The sequence below is a fragment of the Corvus kubaryi genome, unplaced genomic scaffold (genome assembly GCF_017639235.1).
Source record: "Corvus kubaryi isolate FWS band 111438036 unplaced genomic scaffold, C.kubaryi_AGA036_p1.0 67, whole genome shotgun sequence".
Classification (NCBI taxonomy): Eukaryota; Metazoa; Chordata; class Aves; order Passeriformes; family Corvidae; genus Corvus; species Corvus kubaryi.
This window is the reverse complement of record NW_024582055.1, coordinates 752,560-771,238: the sequence shown is the minus strand read 5'-3', so window position 1 is coordinate 771,238 and position 18,679 is coordinate 752,560. Positions and strand designations below refer to the sequence as shown.

Below are 18,679 nucleotides of genomic sequence, written 5' to 3'. Positions count from 1 at the left end.
AACAAAAACATCTCTGTATTTTCAACCCTGTGTTCAGCACAAATCCAAAACACAGCCCCAGTCCAGCCACTGGGAAGAAAATTAACTCTACCCCAGCCAAAACCAGAACACTTCAAATGAGCACAGCTGAAAAAAAAATAATTTAAGTAGTGAAAACAGAACCAAAAAGGGATAAAGACATTTCTTTTATGGAGGTCTTTTAAAGCCATGATTTCCTAGATTTCCGTCATATAAAATATAAAATACATCCATGGACTCCCTAACCCAATATTACTTTCACTAAAAGTACCACGTATAGGGGCTATAGTTGATAAGAGCTAAAAAGTTTCTGTAAAATATGTTTCTAACAGCATACTATAAAGAATTAACAACAAATACGTGTTAGTGTACTGAACACAGCAGAGGAAAATTATTTTTAATATGGATATTAAAACTGTAGGAAAATGGTTGTGCATTTAATAACTATATAATGAATTAGTGAAATAGATGCATATAATTTCATATATTACATCAGACATAAACCCCTCTGTTTAGTAGTAGAGTAGCAAAACAACCAGAAAGTGTTAATAAATAATGCAGTATTTAAGGTACTATAATAACTCTTAAATTCAGGAGGTAGAAAGCTATGTGGTTTTCATGCTTTCTAAAGCATAGTAAGTACTAAAGAATGCCTTATTTTTATTTTTATTTATAATTTAAATCACACAGAGCATGAGAAAGAAAATACCAAGCTGTAGCATCAATAATCACTCCATTAGCCAGTAGCTGCAAGAGAGAATCTCTGAGTACCTTATGCATAGCAGAAGAAAAAACTGAGGTTCTTTTTGGGACTTAAAAACGTTACCTTTTATGGTTCAACAAACTAATTTATTCAAAACTGGCAAACTCAACAGTCAGGCAAAAAAAGCAGTGTTGCCAACAACTTCATCAGCGGTAATGTCTAGTTTATTACCATTTCTTCTTGAATATTCAGGGAATTTTCTTGCCGTAAGGGGAGCCTACAGAAGTCCTATCTACTCTACAAATTTTTGCAGGTATGGCTTAGTTAAATTTTGACTGTTGGAACTGGCAGACCCCATAGGCAGTCACACTACCAGTTAGTTCTGGAGTTGTATTCAACAGAAAGCATTATGAAAATGTGATTTCCTATGATTAACAGACTACATTAAGTTCTTTTCTGGTTAAAAAACAACATTCAATTAATATTTTGTATTAGAATTCAGCAGAAAGGAAAGTGTTTTAATGGAATTGTCATGAGCTAGAAAGACACATCTAGGTTCAAAACAGAATACGATAATTAAGTTAAAGTACGAATTGAGTGTGTTACTGAACATGTAGGTAGGAATTTTGAAGTATGCCAGCAAAGAAGCTAATGTTAGTCATTAATAGCCTAATCTATTGATCCTAGTACCTAAAAATACTTCTCCAAAATTACCTGAAGAGTTTAAATTTCACTTACTTTTGAGCTTTTGACAGGATACCCTTCCTTCTCGGACCAGGGTAAAAGAGCAGAGGAGGTTGCTGTTCTGCTAAATTCTTTATTTCATAGTATCATAGCTTTCTTGAAGGTAGAGATCAAAGGGGGTTACATGATAAAGGCAAGCAGCAACAGCAACAGCAGGCAGAAAACAGCTTCTTCTCTTATATGCTCTATATGCTCTATATAGTCTATACTCTGTATACTCTATTTTCTAGACTCTATATTTTTTCTTACAGAAGTGTGGATTATATTTGTTAATTGACCAATAACATTAACACACGATTCTAGTTTTCCTTTTCTTAACCTATCCTGATCTAATTCTAACAGTTGTAAGTCTTACACAAGTGTTACATAGGTATTACACACATTTGCATATACAGTTTCTATCAGTTCTTATTGTTTATGTGAACACTATCTAAAAAATGTGAACAGTATAGTTCTATCTATATTTTGTCTAAGAACTGTGTTTAAGGTCTCTGCTACAGCTTTTTAATGTTTAAGGCACTTAGCATATATTTCTACTAAATGTTAAAAAATCTGTATTTCTATTTCACTTTGGTATGGCTTCATGTATCTCAGCTTGTCTAAAGGTTTTAATTCAACCCCTGTGCTTTGGCTTCCCTCTGGGCCTGGGTCCAGAGGAGCTTTCACTCCAACAACTTACCTTTCCACATTTCCAGTTTCCAATAAGATGTGTGCCAATTTGGACAAATCTGGAGGAAAATAATATCCTCTGATACAAGGCAGGTTACAACCATCCCTCCTCCACCAGGTTCAGGAAAAAAGAAATTTTCCTCAGAGGAAAGTGGAAGAGATAAAAAACTATTTATTTAACACAGGAAAAGGATATTAATGCCTAAATAATAAAACCTCTCACTGTGGAGAGAAACCTGGGAAGATTTCAGCGTCCTTCTGTAGATGTGGTCTCTCTCCTCCTCCTCGGAGCTGGGTCGATGTGCACCCACCTCCGGGGCCTCAGTGGAAAATTCTCCCGATGTGTTCTGACGTTGAAACAGTCCAGAAGAGAAGAAGGGAAAAACTAAAGCCCCAGGAAAACAAAGTTCAACTCGCCATCTCCCTCCAGAGAAAAGGAGCCAAAAGCTGACTGAAAAGCAAGAAAGGTGCTTCCCCCGCTCTTGGCTGCTGCAGCAGGACGCAGAGGAGTGTGTATCTGTGTCCTTAAACAACTGTTTTGAAAAGTTCACTCAGTTTTTTCCTCTCCCCCCTCTCGGGCTCAGTTTAAAGGCACAGAAAGGCACAAAATTAATTTCTGGGCATAGAGCAGTGATAGGGGATACACATCATAAAGTAACCCCAAGACAAGATGCTAACCTAGTATGCTCAAATCAAAAGGGAAATGTTATTAATATTTACTGGATTTAAAAATAAAAATGGAGTACAAAACCTGGAAATATATGTAACTATACCACAAAAATACAAAACTACAGACTGCATTATTGACATCTGTAAAATATAACCTGCCCCCAGATTCTCTGCACTTGCAGAATTTTTCTCTATAAACTATCTGATCTTATCCTGTAATAGACGTGAAAGTCATGGAGCCTTTAGAAATCATGAAAAATGTTGGACATCACTTATGAATGAATATTTAAAGTGTTTGCTTCATTGCACTAGGTACCATAACCAAATCTCTTTAAATAAGTGACTGTTAGTATAGAATAGGAGAGAATTTCTATACACAAAACTCAATGCACCCGGCAAGGAGAATGTGAAGAAAAGGACAAAAATGTGAAAGATGGCCAATTTAAATTACAGTTATTTGAACTAAAACTTTAGAAGACCATTAGACTATGAAAAAAGGAAAAGCAACAAAGCTAAGACGCTTCTTATCCACATGTGTACATTGACAAAACACTTGCTCATCCAGCTATGTCTCTTCTATATCTTTTATTCTAAACCATTTAGTTTCTGTAAAAAGTATTTTAATTGCAGAAGATGGTACAAAAAAAGAAACTTAACTCGATATTTACTTGCAAGAATTGGGCTGCTAAGCAGAAACCCTGATTTAGACACCAGCCTTACCTTCTCATCCCTGAAGTCTGAGAGATTACTTTCTGCAAGTCAGAGGCATTTGTGTCTCACTAAGCTGTGTCAGGAAAATTTACTTTTAAATAAATAACTACAATTAAGAGTTTGTTAAGTCACTTTGACTGTCACCAATCAAGAGTTATTATTAGAACTGTTATCTTTTTCCTTCCTCTTTGTGAAATTCTTTGTGACATTTTTCATAGAACATTGTGACACTTACTATAAAAAAAGTGTTTCAAATCCATCTCAATTTTTCCCCTCTAGCCCAGAGTAATAAAACCATACAGCTAAAAAAGAATGTTTTCTGTTTAAGTGTGGCTATATTGCAAGACTATCACACAGAAGAAAAATTTTAAATACGTTTACTGTTCTTAAAAAACAGATTACCTGTGCAATACTAGGAAATGTAACACAAAATGTCTACATCAGTAATATGGGACCATTTTTCTTCCCTCACGGTTATATTACAGCATCTATAGACCTATGCTATAAATCTCACAAGAACAGAAATTGTCCTCTGTCAGCTTTCAAGCCTGCACAGATTCCTAAATATTTCCAATACATCTGGAGAATTTAAACAAGTTATTTGCAGTTATTAGTATTGCAAAAGCCAGCTTCTTACATCTCCACCACTCATCAAGCAACTTAGAAACTTAAGTTAAAAAACTTAAGTGACAGAGGTTAGAAAGTATGTTATCAATTTAAAATAGAAGCCTCTGCACTAAGAAATAAAGGTTTTCCTGTTCAGTTTCTAGATCCTGACAAAATCCCAATCTTTCAAGACCCAGAACTCAATACTTTAACTTTACCTTGTTACTTTGGACTGAATTACAGGAAGAACAAAAATTGTTCGACCATTCCAATATACTCAGTTGCTGAACAAATCCATCCAGCCTCCTAAACAAATGCATTTGTAGCAAGTTTTTGTTTAAAGTGCCTTTTGCAAAGATCAAATGAACCAACTCTATTTTTGGTTAGCTGTTTATTTTTTCTATGACTAAATGTTGAAGATAGTGGCAAAAGGAATAGATTAACTTACCTAACTTGAAATAGCTCTGGTTTATGACTTAAATTTTAGCAAATAGCTTTGAACATCCAAATATTCTGGTTTGGTTTTGGTTTTGGTTTTTTTAGTTTCGTTCTTCCCAGTAATTTAAATTGACACCTCCCACCACTATTAAAACTCTTTTATCCCATTTATGCCAGATATATTTCAGTAGTGTAATGCATTTTAGCATATTTTCCCTTAGAATGCTGTGTATTTTAGTCTTTTTGCAGAGGTGATTTCTAAAGTAACTAAATACCTATTTTTAAAGTAGCTAAGTACCTATACAGAAATTGTTCTCTATGACAGGGCAGGATACTACACATCATATTTATTCCTTTCTCTATTTGCTATCTCTGAAGCAATCAGAATCCAAGGCATATGTTTTTGACTGCACAAGGGCCAGCATTCTCCCTATGTTTTCTTTCCCTCTTTGTTCATCAAAACCATTCTTCTTAAGAGAAGAGAAAGAGACAGATGCACGCACTCACGTATGTAGCTTATATAGAAAGAAGCTGTCTCTGAGAAAATGTTACTCTCTTTGGCCAGCAATTAATCCATTGATTTAAATGGTTGCCACAGAGCTAATTCACTAGGAAACAAGATAGGAACAATTCTAACTACATGGGGAATGTGCCAAGAAACATTTGTAACCACAAATACCATCCTTTCTTTCATGAATGAGACGTTTCCTTTATATAATCTAAAAGCAAACTTGCAGTGAAAAACAGATACTAGAAATCAATAAGGGGCAGAGAGAATTGAAGTGGTGACTGAAGCTTAGCAAAAAATGTATGCATTTAATGCACCCAAATTTCAAGTACCCATAAAAATAAGTGTTTCCTAATACATTATCATTCAGTGATAACATTATTACAATGTTTTAGTATTAAAGAGTATGAAGAACCTCTTGTTAAAATTTGAGACCATGCAATTTATTGCAGTTTTGGGTGAAGTCCCCATATCCAACACTAACAATTCAGTTGTCAGACTGATAAACTACAAACCAACCAACGTATCACCATACAACAAGAACATTCCTATCTTACACAGTCAGGCAAGAGTGAGACAATGCTTCATAGCACTGCTCAACATCTACATGCCTTAACATGCAAATGATATTTCCTTTATCTTAAGTTTTAAATGGGCATGGTTCTGGTATAGTTGGCTATCAGGAAGGAGCTAACAGGAGTCTGTGCATCATTTTGTTAAGAGGTGACTTAATTGTCAGAATATTTCATAGAGAAAATTATTTGAGGTAAAGTTTTCAGATGTTCTCCATTCAATAATTATACTGTGCACATCTTATATAGAAATGCAAGACCTTTCTTTTTTACATAACCGGCAGCTAGGGCTGAGAACGATTTGGCCACTTGGAGCCTGGACTCAGTCTTGGTGGTTTGATCGATATTGGAGATACTGGGAGGAATCAATTTCGCTTTTTTGTTGTGGCAAATTTTTTGAATACTCATTTAATTAGGTCTTATTTCATTAACCAAAAAAAAGGCTCCCACCATTGACTTATTTTGTTCTTCAGTCACCATCTTAAACTGACCAAGTATATTCAAGCAATGGAAAAGAAACAAATGCACAACAAAAAAAAAAGCTATCACTTTTTTTTGTTTCAAATATAAATTGAAATGCAAAATTAAAGCAATTATTCAAATATTTATTACCACCTGCACATACCATTTATTGTACCACACCTACAATAAATTAGCCAAGGTTGCCAAAGTAGTTGTGATTTAATCAGTTCTTAGTCAGAATGGCTTTCTAGTGAGAACTTCATCAAACTACTCAAAGAAAAAGAGACCATTTTCAAAATTTGGGTTTCATTATCATCACATGCAGCATAAAAGGAAATTGTATTCCTGTTCTTTTAAGTAGATGCCTTACTGTAGCTGTAACTACAGTACTGTACTGTACTGTAGCTACATTTCTTAGTACTATTTATACCAGATGCAGCTGAATTGAAACCCCAGTAAAAATAATCTACACAGAAACTTTTTCCAGGGGGACAAGTGCAAGTTCCTTTTTGCTCTAAGCTGAACTCATTCAGTCTCACACTGAGCTTTTATTTCCACCTTTGTAGAAGTACATCAGTCAGAATGGCAATTGGGTAGCCACAGGAGTAAACCTTCAGCATCCAAGGATTTTCATGAGTTAGAATAGCACATATTTCCTCAGGTGTGCAGAAATCCAAACCCCTTTCTCCTCTATCCAGCTCTGAGCACTTCTCACTCCTCACATGGTTTTTAGAAGAAAGGAACATAGAAGGAAGTTCGTTAGTCCCTGAAGCAGCACACTCTACTAAGATGATGAGTGTAGGGATTCATCCAGCAGCAACACATTCACTTAGTATCATGTACTAAAGATCACTTCTAAATATCATGTACTGCAAATTAGCAACAATTCTTCATTGCTTCTATCTAATAATGGGGGGGGTTCTTTGATTTAATTCTGGCTTTTTTTCACTGCAGTGTCATGCTTTTTGCATGCTGCAAAACCACTGACAAATCTAGTTGTCAGGTTATTCTTGATATACCAGAGTAAATACTGGTTTCCATAGCACCAGTACATGCTGGGAGCTCTCTCTTGTTTTAAATACTCCAGGGATTTTAAACATCATCTTCAGTGTCAAGATAAGATTGCTACTAATACTTGACTGTCGTAAAAAAATGCAGTGATAACCAATGGCAATCAAAGTAATAAAATAAACCATGATCTTGGTTTATTTTTTTTGAAATACTTTTGAAAGTGGCTGTTTAAGTAATCTCTCTGTTTTAATTAAACTAGCATTCAAAAAGTCTTTTTTACGGAATAGAGAAAAAGACACAGTCCCTCTGGAGAAGACTGGAAAGATTATTTTTCTTTTAAATGCTTGTTAAGTGACATCAACACAGTGCAGAGTGTACTTTCAGAACTCTTCTGGGAATATTGACATCCCACCAGCTGCAAACAATGTCATGATTTTAACCTTGAACTGAATAATTGAAGTCGTAAGCCTGTACATGTTAAGGAGTGAGAAAAGAGCTTCACAAATAATTTTAATTCACTAATATTAATTCCCTAGTTTATTGATAGCTGTATTCTTTTGTCAGGTAAAATTTAGAACATCTCTCTCTATGGACAGTATCCTATCACAGAAACAGATACTGGTGTGCTGGAGTTACTAGAGTAAACTAAGCATCTGAGGTTATAAATTTTGTGTTTGTCATTCAAGAGCTTGCCTTCCCTCCCTTCCTTCCTTCCTTCCTTCCTTCCTTCCTTCTGAATTCCTTCCGAATTCCTTCAGAATTCCTTCCAAATTCCTTCCTTCCGAATTCCTTCCTTCCGAATTCCTTCCTTCCTTCCTTCCTCTTTTCTGCTTCAGTTAATTCTTTCACATTTTGTCATTAAAATGAAAATACAGGTTTACAGTTAATTAGACACAATCAATCAATGGTGTCACAACAGAAATAGATTTACCTTGGATCCAGGTAGTACTTTAACAAGCATAGCATTTGAATTTTTCACTCAAATTTTCATCATAAATCCAGTATACTGCAAAGATGAAAGATGGGCACAAAATTAATATTTTATGCAGGATTAAAGGAAATTACAGAGTTTCATCTCTATATGAATACCACAAAGATACATCAAAAGCTACCATATTCTGCTAAGGTATAAATCTAATTCCTAGCAGAAGAAAAACTCTCCCTCAAGAAAGTAACTCAATTACCCTGTCTGCTTCAGTGATTCCCCACAAAATACATCAACTAGAAAACTTCAAATTAGGCAGAGCAACAGTCAAAAATAATGAGAAAAAAGCAGGTTGCAAAAAAACAACATTCCATTTCTTTTAAGCAAAGGAATAGAGGAATATTTCCCCCTTATTTATACCATTGAGTACATTATGTGTTATTGTTACAAAGCAATGTTGTTTTTAACTCAGGAACACATCTATATTATAAAAATCTTGCAAAAGGTCCATTTCGACTATTCAACCAGCTTTTAAGGTCTGGCCGCTTCAGTGCCAACCCCTGGAATTTTGACGGTCCCAAATAATAGAGACTGGATCACATCATTCATCTTCATTGATAGGAGAGATGTTTATCCATTTGGAAAAAAAAATCCCTTTCTTCTGAATAGTGTATACACATCTCCAAAATGCAACACAGAACCAGATTTCAATTAGGCCTCCCAGAATACGACCTCTGAGCGAGTTCTGCATCATCTCCTTGGCTAAAGGAAAGGAGCTTTATGTTAGGTTTTGTTTTTTTGCCTAATCTCTACCTTAGCCAAAGCTTCATCTTCCAAGGCTTGAAAAAGTTCCACGTTTTCAATTGTGTTATATAAGATTCACAAGCACACACATGCTTTATCTTTTGCCAGCAACCTTCACTTCTGTAGATCTGTGATCATAATACACAAGCCCTGTTAATTATGACGTCAAATATCTGTGTAATAGCTAATGAAATACAATTACCAAATTCAGATCCTTAATAAGATATTAGAAAGTTTTTAAGCAGTACATACATCTGAAAAGGCAGCTACACTCTATTCTCTCTTCCATGCAACTTGCTTAGTCTCCTTGGGCAAAAACCCCTCACTTTGGATTACCAGATGACTCTTCTCCCTTTTGATGGCAGCAACAGATTACACAATAGCTTGATATTTCTTTATTTCATCTTTGACTAAACAAGATTCTAAAAATTAATTTCGACTTAACATGAAAATAACATCTTTCAGAATTTCTCACCTAAAAGGATTGGGAGTTAAACACTTTATTTGCAGAATTTTAACTGAAAATGAGCAGAGGGATTTAAAAATCTTCAAATCACAGAAGAGAGAAATGTGAAATAACACACTCCCAGAGAAGAGGACAGGACAGTTAACGTGCAGAAGGAGACCTAAGTTCATATTTGTCTGCTTACTTGCTTCACAGCAGAAATTGAGGTCTGCCACTTTACTGCTGTGTGCTAATGGGCTGTATTAGGTATTCTGCATGAGCCCTGTACTGCAAAAAGTGTTTTAAGTAAATGTAAAGGAGATCTCAGGTTTTCACCACTTGCACAGGTGTCCTAAAAAATGGCTACAAAGTAATTTTCTCCATCTTAATGAATATTCATTGAAGTGAAACTGTTTCTGCAGGAAAGACAGAAAAACACAATAATATTCTGTATACACAAATAAATGAGATAGCATTGTGGAAGGGTGAAAATCTTGGTTCTATTTTGTTTTCCAATAAAGCAGAATGAAGAATTGAAATTACCTCTACCAAGATCCGTGTATTGGAACTGCTAAGTAAAATAATTTAAAAATCAACAGGGCAGATATTTCGAAACACATAGCAACCACAGAGTTTTGTCTACTTTAGAAACAATATTTCCTGGGTCTTACAAGATTTAAGTGTCTAGCTGAGAGTATCTCTGGAAGTCCTTGAACAACTTACACGATTTCTGTGTCTGCAACAAGACCTTCTGACAAGAGGGCTTCACCAAGGAACATTCCTTATTCTTTTATTCCTCCTTCCACTGTCCTTGTCTTTTGAGTTGTACAAAATTCTTGCTTTTTTTTTTTTTTTTCCCCCAGGGAACACTGGTCATTTTCTGGTGGAAAAAGTCTCTGTTGCCATATCAACTGAAGTCAAAACCAATGCCCCCACTCAATCATCCTACTATTATTAGAAGGAACAATATTTACATGATCTAGCCTCACAGTAGAACTCAAGGAAATGTTATGGAAACTTCCAGTCCAACCATCCAGGAGCCACTCTGGCAGTCACACTACATCACTTGAGCCAGGACCGAGGCCCCTTCCCAGCTATGCCCTCATACTCATACAGTTGGACCAGGTTTCCTCACCGACTCAGCCTCAGGTTTTCCATGGCAGAGTCTCAGACATCCAGTTCCTTCAAACAATTTAATCTCAAACAAATAATTTCTACTTTGGAAATTATTTCCAGTGTATGCTAAAATATTTCTGGAAACATATTGCATGTGACTTTGTTTATCCTAGTATGCACAGTTATTTGAAATATGCTTCTCTACAATGCCATAGGAAAGTGATTTTGATATTAACTAATATGGACCTTTTACAATAGAGTTTTAATTACAGCCTCAAACTTAACATCACTTAGAAAGGGCATAGATTTGTGAAGGGAAAAAAAGACTGAAAAGGAATTAGTAATAATTTTTCAGCCCAAAAAAATTATTACATAATTTAAACTTGTTTATTTAGTTAAATATAGAACTGAGTAAGAATTCACTGTCATAAGATCATAACTTACTTGGCATCATGGTTGAGAAGACTAAAACAACATTCACCTCCTGAGACACAAGGTTTGCACAGATGAACAAGTGGGGATTTTTACTCAAAAGGAAGGTCACAGAAAGTGCAAGTACTTCTTCGTAGATCTCCACCAATACTTTTGTCCCTTACTAGAAACAAAACATAAACAAGTCTTGAAAATAATTTTCTGTCTGTGTAAAAAAATGAGATTGACACACAGTAGCCTTTTTACCATAAGAAAGTAACCTCTGGCTAACAGCATCTTCCTAACATTTCTACAAATCTCAAACTTACCTTTCAGGAAAACTCTAGGGGAAAAAACATAGTTCAGTCTCCACATACTTTGTTAGTTGCCCCTTTTCTTGAGGCGACAAGTAATTGCCAACCTATGCCAGCTGTAATGCTAGTTCCTGCAGTCTGGAAGCCAACACTGGACCAGGAACATTTTAATGAATCATCCAACAATCCTTTAACATTAAGAAGTTCCTACACAAAGTCACATCTTTGCTCATTTGACATAGCAAAGTCTGATAAACTTAGTTAAGTCCATAATATTTAGGAAGCATAATACAATTAGGAAACAATATCACCTTACAAATTAAATTAAACATTGATAATTGGGAGTCACCACTGTCTATAGTACCCTGATTTAATCAATTTTATTTTCTCTTATAAGCAAACACATTGGGGAAGGTATGCACTGCAACTTGAAAATGAGGAAAATCCAAATTATAATAACCTGCCTTTAGAGCACAGTTACGGGCAAAGTGTGTCAAAACTCTTCCCCTCCAAATACAGAGGGAGTTCATCCAGATATTAACTCAACAGGTAACCTGGAGAACCATTGCTAAAGATGTATGAATATTTTTCATGCACATTTGTGGAGAAAGATCTACTTTATTCAGATCGGGGAAATAAAAATTATTTGCTTGAATTAATCCTTGCCATTTGCAGTTTACTGCCTTTGAAGACTCTCCATTATAAATAAATGTAGATGATGTATGGATGTTCTGAAATTGACTGCTGATATAAGTGGGCACAACTCCACTTTTATTTAATGAAATCATGCCAATTTATTCCAACACTGATTTTGGCCTGTTGCATCTCAGTTGGAAGCAGTCCTAACACTTGAAACTTTCTATTCCAATAGCAAGTCTCCAATTTTTCTTCCTTCAGAGATAAAAAAACTGCTATAGCTTCATTGTATACAGTCATTGCTATTCTCTGGATCAAGTGGGGAATTGCCTATTAAGTAAACTACATCTGTTTTTCCATTTGTGAATTGACTGAAAATAACTGAAGATCTCCACTGATGTAATGACTAAGGCATAGACTCAGACCAGCAGGGAATCTGAGACGTTTATTCAAAGAAACCAGCTGGTTTTATACACTTCTTCAAGGCCCAATATTTCCTAATATGGTATTTTTCACTAACCAACCTATCACACATTGCCACGTCAGCAACACACTTTCTTAATGTCATTATATGGGGGTGATCACCCATCTGGCAGCTTCTGGCAGGCTCCTCTCCGCAGGGCTCTGCTGTGTGGCAACTCCTCCCCACAAGGTCAGGCGGAGACAAGCTTCTTTGTGCTGCCATGGCGTTCTGCAGGCACATCCCATAGCCCACAGCTCAACTCCATCCTATCTCTTCCCACACTCCACAGATAAATTATTGATCCAAAATGTAGCTACCCACATAAGTTTTAAAGCAAAAAAAGAAGGGCCAAGTAGTGTTCTCAGGGATGAAATTATTTAGTGAAAAATTTAGTGGATTTGCTTAGAAGTATGCCTTGAAGAAAATTGTATAAACTTTCTTCTATAAGGAATATAAAAATATCTTTACAGGTTCAGCAGAACACCCAAAGTTCTGAACTTTACATTTAAAGTGGTTAACTCACCAGACAGTAGATGCTGGGACACTCCATTAATAAATAATGGCAGTAGATGAAACAAGACTGGCCAACATTTGGAAACAAAACTAAAATCTAATACATCTTTTTTTGGGGGGGAGAGGATGTAAATAATGTCAGCTATAGAGCGTTTGGTGCAGGTTTGTGGATTCAGAAATATTGTTACAATATTGAATCTTGAGCACAACACTGTAGTGGCAAAATAAATCTCACATTCTATTAAAAGGCTCCATTAAAAGTCTGTTGTGTTAGAGTCTGACATACTCTAAAACTGTGAATAAACCTTATATGAAAACATCACAATTTGCAGGAATTTAATGTGAAACATAAACTCTTTCCAGGAACTTGTCAAGATCCTGGGAGTAGACTGACATTTACTCAAAATGTTTGAAACGTCAATCAAATTTTGCAGAAGCAATTGAGTTCCAAATTTATAAAAAGAAGAAAATTAAAAAAAAAAAATCAGAAAGCTTTGCAACTGAAGGCTTCCCAGATGTCTGGAGATGTTTCAATGTTTCATACAGTACTTGTTAGCTTGTGAATTGTTTACATATGACTCTAGAGAATTTAGATTCTGACAACCTGATTTAAACTGGCAACAGACTCTGATAGACTAATTAAGTCTGGCACAAATGTTATCTGCATAACATAAGTAAAACATATTTTGTCTAACAGACTGGAAATAATTAAATACAACACAATCCTGTGAAGACATCACATCATCCACATCCCTTTCCTGCCCTCCCCTTCCCCTCTCCTTTAAGTTTTCCATTCCTTCCCCCCAGTTCATTTCTAATGAAACTTCTGCATCTCATGTTGTAACCTGCTGCCTCAGGATACAGGGCAAGGGTTCCATCTGATTTACACTTCACTACCTTCACATATTATTCTACAGCAAAGTAATTGTATGTCATCCTTTGTAACAGATTCAAACAGTATCAGAGCCTTGAGTGACAATGGTGGAAGGTGGTCACAAACATCACAAGTGAGAAAATAACAACCAAACAATGTACTGGTGAACCAATTTCTACAAGTGATATAGAATTAAGTAAGTACAGCAAAACTTCCATCACAAGGTAAAATACCTGATATTGAACAGTTATGCACGTAAGTTCCCAAGGAAGGGAATAAACCAGTGAGGATAGTAGAATTTATAAAGTAATAATCTAGGTCAACTGGACAAAAAAAAAAAAAAAACCATAGTAGAGCAAATTGAGAATTCTTTGTTCATTTTGCATTTTTTATACATCAGTTTCACTAAAATAACCAGGGACCATTTTCTGAACAATGAGATTTGAACATGGGACTTCTCAGCATGACAGTTAAATACATTGCCCAGAGAAGTCGTGGATCCTTCCTCCCCAGAATTGTTGAGAGTCAGGTTGGATGGGGCTTTGAGAAACCTGATCTATTGAAAGATATCCCAGCCTATGGCAGGGTGGGTGGACTAGATGATCTTTAAAGATCCCTTCCTACCCAAAGCATTCTGTGATTCTCTGATCATGGTATCATCATCCCATCTCTGCAGCATATCTGAACAAACAATCTTTTATGTCAGACAGCTTCTCTTCCAATGACATTTCAGGTTGGAGAAGCCATTTGAACATTTTTCACACAAGAAAGATGTGAAGACTAAAAAATCAGGGTAGGACTGACCTCATGTTAGAGAACCAACACATAATAAATTAACAACTAAAAAGGAATCAGATGAGATCTATCCAGATGGTGAAATGTGCTATTAGAAAGGGAAGCAGAAATAATCACTTGAAAACTATAACCCTTTCAATACAGTTCTCAGTTATGGAGTCTTATATTCCTATCCTTTATGATGAATTGGTAAGAAAAAAAATCCTACAAACTCAATTTTCAAAGACTTCAGTATAATCAAATTAGAATAATCATTTTTTGCCCTCACACAGAGATGAATATATAGCATCATTAAGGCACTTGCATTTGGAATGATCAGTGACAGAACACTTTAAGCAACCTTCTAAAAGAAAAAGAGCTTAGCCTTTGAATTTTTTCTTAATGAAGACTACAAGGAGATCGTTCTCTTACTCCATAATTTCTGGCATGCGTACATTCTTACATTTCAGTTTCATAGGTAACACAGAAAGCAGTTTTTTGATAAATGTTGTGAAATCTTGGTGAATAGGTAAAACTTACTTTACCTTTGGCAGGTGAAATAAAGGCCTAGTTTTCTAAGGGAGCAACCTGTTAGGCTGGTAGGTTTTTTTGAGGGAAAAATCATAGAATGGTTCTGGTTGCAAGGGACATTAGAGATTGTATCATTCCAACCCGAGTGCAATGGTGAGGTGTCAGTGTCCCTTCCCCCCTGCCATGTAGTCCTGGGAGAGGGGCCCCAGGGGGGAGACATGGGGTTTCCCTGGCCCCTGATCAGCCTCGTTCCCCATTGGTTGTTTTGTGTTCCCCTGCGCGGGCAAGGACCCTCGGGTCCCGTGATTGCAGCAGTTCCTCAGCAGAGTCCCAGCCATGCGACTGGAGAAATAAACATCTCTGAAACATCTATCAAGAATCAGTCCGTATATATTTCTTTTCCACTGCCCTCCTTGTTTGATACGCATGTTGCAGTCTCCGCACAGTAACAGTGAGGGACACCTTTCACCGGACCAGCTTGCTAAGAGGTCCATCCAGCCTAGACTTGAACACCTCCAGGGATGGGGCATCCACAACTTTCCTGGGAAACCCGTTCCAGTGCCTCACCACCCTCACAGTAAAGAATTTTTTCTTAATATCCAATCTAAACCTACCCTCTTCCAGGTTGAAGCCATTCACCCTTCTCCCATCACTACATGCCCTTGTAAAAAGTCCCTCTCGATCTTTCTTGCAGGCTCCCTTCAGGTACTGGAGGGCTGATGTTAAATCACGCCAAAGCCAAATTGCCTAAGCCTTCTCTTCTAGACTGAACAAAACAAATTCTCTCAGCCTTTCCTTGTAGGAGAGGTGCTCCATTCCTCTAATGATCTTGGTGGCCTCCAACATGCATGTGTCTTTTCTGTGCTGGGGACCCCAGAGCTGGATGCAGCATTGCAGGTGGGAGTAGAGGACCAGTTCTGTCTTGAACATTCTGAGTATTGCTACAGGAAAGGAGACTAGTGGAGACGGTCCTGCGGAGGTGGACCAGCACTGCTCTGAGCCAATTTCCTGCTCGGCCTGTTTTTTTGAGACTCTTGCTCAATCCCCTCTCCTGTTCACTTCCTGGAGAAAGGCTGGCTGTGAGTAAAAAAGTGTGAAAAGTCTAATTTACATAAGAGGTGTGCACCAAGTTAATTATTAAAGGGAACAGATTGGGCCCCTCCCTCTCTTTCTTTCTCTGGCTCTCTTTCTTCTCACTCTTTCTCCTTTCTTTCCTTCTCTTTGTCTCACAACCCCAGCTCCAGACCGTCCATGCGGCAGACTCTAAGGACTGGTGATATTAACAAATTCGAGAGCTTCATACCTATTCTGTAATGGCACTTGGGAAGGTGAGAGATGGCAGGAGGGTATACTCTTACATCTCTGAGAAGGAACCTACTTCCGTTCATCCTCATCCTTTAGGGCTCCTCCTTAGTAATGAGGAACTGTTGAGGGCTCCTCCGACCCTTTCTGAGCTCCTGTCCTCTGCATTTCTCTCAGGGATTTCACCAGTCTATTTCTCTCTCACGCTTCCTGATAATCCTCAGCTTCTCTACTTCCTTTCTTCAAAATCTTGCCATTGAGATTAAGAAACTTACAGAGAAGCACAATTAGGAAGCCATGAAGACTTGTAAACTAATAATATAGGGGTACCCTAGATAGCTAATTCTTTAAAGAGCTGCATTTTTTATTATCTTAAGCATCCTCTGTACATACACCCAGAAATCTAAATGAAGAAATTGTACCCACTACACAGAATCTATGGCATGTACTCTTTTCACTAAAACCTAAGCAGACATTTCTATGAAAGGAAAAAGACACTAAAATATTCTGACTCAAATTTTAATATATAAAACTGGGTGCACAGTTTTCTTCCCCTATTATAATATAGAGAACTAAATGTTTCAGTTATTGCATATATAGCACAAATCTTTCATGTTAATTTCTGCTTCATTCTATAACCTGCAGTTTTCTGATTTTTATTGTCTGTCATTTTTTTGCATAATAAACTGATGTTTAAGCAGCTGAAGTAAGATTTGGCAAAATTAAACTTTAACATTACAAAGCCAGACACTTCCAGTATCATAGGCAATACAGACTAACATATTTTCTCTTATTTACAGTCTTAAGGATGCAAGGGGTGGTATTAATACAGTCTCCTTTTATATATTTCAGAAGGAAAATTCTAATATAATACACGATAAAAACATATAGGAAGAGGGGAACTAGAAATGTTCTTTCCTTTTCAGGGACTGTGAGAATCTTTCAGGAGAATTGCATTCTATTTCTAAGAGCATATACAGACTTGGTCCATTTGCTGTGCTAATTTACTACAGCTCTGTAAACCCAATGTCTTTCAATTTAATTTCTGGTGAAATCAAAACAGCTTCTAGCCTGTGCTATGTTCTAAATTCCTTCTCCTGTCTTTTCTGTTCTCATTTCTTTCACTCTGCAAAAAATATTTCTGCTTCTTTTTTCTATCCTATTCTACTAATCTTTGTCCTTTCTACTGATTAATCTGTTTTCCGAGATGTATCTAACAAAAATATTCTCTTATACACATAGGTGCTCATTCATAAACTGATGAGGATATAAAAGCATCTTAAGTTAGTTAAGTAATGAACAGATAGGTGGCTTAACCGATCACCAAGTGCAAAATGGGAAATGAAGTATGAAGGACATTTGACTCCATAGGTCTTATTTGGAAGAGGGACAATTTTCTGCACATGCCAATTCCAGGACCTTTGCTAGAAATAAGATTGAAAAATTGGTATTTCACTCACTTTACTAATGCAGCTCATAGCATCAGGAGACAGAGCCTTACGCCATAGCTGTGCCAGTGAAAAGGACAAGGAAATATTTTTCCAGGATCATCAATGATATTCTGACATTGTCTTGAGGATTGTTTATCATCCCATCCCATTTTGGGGGTTTTTGATGTGTTTGGTTTTGTTAGTGCCTGGGGTGGCTGCTGTCCCCTCCCCACCCCCCATCCTTCCTGGCTCTGAGACTATCGAGATGTTTGGGAGCCAAGCAGGGTTTCTGGAGGGAGTTGGGGGGGGGGGGGGGGGGGGAAGGGGCAGCCCCATCTTTTTTGAAGCGGGCTGTTCGACTGGACACACGCAGTCAGTGTCTATGATCAGGGATCCTGCTGTTTCTGTGGCGTTTGCCCTGCTTCAGCACTGTGACTGGGCCTGCATTTTTTTTCTCTGCTGCTCTGCTGTCGGAAAGCCCAAAGCCAGTGTGTGCTGCATCAGTGCCCGGGACCGCCCTCGTTTCCCGCCAGGGGTGCTGCCCCCTCCTCTGCAGGGCCCAGACCCAGGGACCGGGCAGCGAGAGTGAGAAATCCCAGGGGACCTTTCCCTGCTGTGTTTGGGAGCTGGGCTACTGCTGCCCAGCCCCCGCCGTTCCTCAACCGCTGCTCTCCAGTTTTTTGCTACACTGTAGCTGTTTCACCCCTGCCTGCCGTGAGGTCCCACAATCCAGCTACAGCTGCCGAGTTTCTGCTGCCTCTTGCTTGCTGCCAGAGGGAGCCTGCCCTGCTGTTCTGGGTTGCTGCTTCTGAGGTTTCCTGCTACAGCCCCTTTCTCTATCCAGAGGGGGCACCAGGATCGGCTGCCCCTGTGAGTTGTAAAGGAAAGCCCCTTGTCCATCCTTCTCTGCCCGCTGTTCCGCCATTACCACGTGAAGAGAGGCAGCTGAGCTCTCCCCACAGCGCCCCCTACAGGCGCTGGGGAATCATTGCAGCCACCCTGCCTGGCCGGGAGCCACCAGCGCCCCTGC

The 18,679-nt window shown here is 37.7% G+C and overlaps 1 long non-coding RNA gene across 2 annotated transcripts in view; it reads right to left on the bottom strand.

Annotated features, from left to right (window-relative positions):
• Positions 1-7,910: 7,910 nt before the first annotated feature.
• LOC121674313 overlaps positions 7,911-18,679 on the bottom strand; it is a 29,126-nt gene continuing 18,357 nt past the window's right edge. Inside the window, exons 3-4 of one of the 2 annotated variants that reach the window (XR_006019542.1) lie at positions 10,846-10,996; positions 7,911-8,117 (exon numbers count right to left, since the gene is read on the bottom strand). This is a non-coding gene — a long non-coding RNA (uncharacterized LOC121674313). The remainder of the gene's footprint in view (positions 8,118-10,845; positions 10,997-18,679) is intronic. The other variant, XR_006019543.1, reaches the window with a different exon arrangement.